Source organism: Anomaloglossus baeobatrachus, chromosome 1 (genome assembly GCF_048569485.1).
Source record: "Anomaloglossus baeobatrachus isolate aAnoBae1 chromosome 1, aAnoBae1.hap1, whole genome shotgun sequence".
Classification (NCBI taxonomy): domain Eukaryota; kingdom Metazoa; phylum Chordata; class Amphibia; order Anura; family Aromobatidae; genus Anomaloglossus; species Anomaloglossus baeobatrachus.
Genome location: NC_134353.1, coordinates 373,434,303 through 373,435,783, shown reverse-complemented (window position 1 = coordinate 373,435,783; position 1,481 = coordinate 373,434,303).

Genomic DNA, 1,481 nt, shown 5'->3' with positions numbered 1-1,481 from the left:
GTCACCGCTGGTGACGTGCATGCAGGGTTAAGATTATGGGCGGTGCTGTGATGTTTATCGGCCTGCTTCGTTCTGCGCAAGCGCGCTGCTGGTAATCTGATCTCCGCGTCTCCTCCTGATCGGTGTAGTCACCGCTCCTCCCATCTATTTCCTGCCTCGGGGCAAGATGGGAAGGAGGTGACGTGGGGGTCAGCAGCAGCGCGCTTGCGCAGAACGAAGCAGGCCGAGGGGGCAAGCGCGGCCCCGCGATTATGGGCGGTTGCTTAGGAATAAACATCACAGCACCGCCCATAATCTTAACCCTGCGTGCACGTCACCAGCGGTGACGCTAGGCACAGTGCTCATCCCCGACAGATGGGCACTGGGCATGCGCGGCGATGGATGTAGCAGGGGGCGGCGTCCAGTATTATTGTAATCAGCGAGGGGGGCGGCATACAGGACCAGGGGGCAGAATAACGGCCATCAGGCAGCCCGCCTCCGGGACGTATTTACAGAATCAGAAGCAAAAAAGGTACAACTTTATAAACACTTTTTTTAGGTCAGAAAGTGGCCACAATCATAACAGGGACCTTTATAGAATGCAGCCCAGGAGCTGCAGAGGGGGAATCTGTTAGGTTTTAGGGGGACATTTCTCATGACAGGTTCCCTTTAAGTCTTTTATGCTCTATCAGATTTTTCTCTACTTTCATCTACACTGTTATATTTTTGTTCACTGAAGCTAATAGTTGACCTTAAAAAAAGGTGGTAAAAGGTAAATTGCACAAATGTCTTTTCTAAATAAATCAAGGAAAATGTATAAAATTCAGCCTAAAACGTACAGGTAGACTGGATACAATGATTAGAGGCGCTCATTACTGTGGATGGTGTGCAGTGTGATCAGCAGTCTCCTCTTCTAATCTTTGGAGGAATTGCTGCAGTGATTGTACAAGCTTTGATCATCAGGAGGTACATTAAATAATTTGTGCACGGGTTCTGTCCAACCTTTGCAGAATACTAAATGGACCTGTTTATAGCTACGGACATTTTTCATTTATTTTTGATTCAGTTGGTGAGAATGTAGAAAGTAACGAAAACCATGAAATATTTGGAGACTTTCCCAGCATCTTGTAGGGGTGCTCACACCAGTTTTTATGAGGAGACATGCTGGAGTTGGACACTTCTGATTCATGAAGAGATGTACACTTCTTTATGAATTGGGAGTGTCTGACGAGTGGCACTCACCTCTGTGTCCGCCTCATCACAAATCCTACTCCACTCCCTGCAGGAAAAAGCTATGCGTGCACATACGATTCCAAGGTTGTCTTTCATATCTACTCACTACTTATGACACATTGGCTTGTTGTGATAATGCCACCGCTTTAAAAATCCAAGATGTGAGGGATTTACTGGTATGTCTATATGCATGTTTCTGCCCAAAATCACTCACTGAAGATAAGAATAATAAAAAAAATCATTGTGATTTGCTTGTCCATCAACATCTA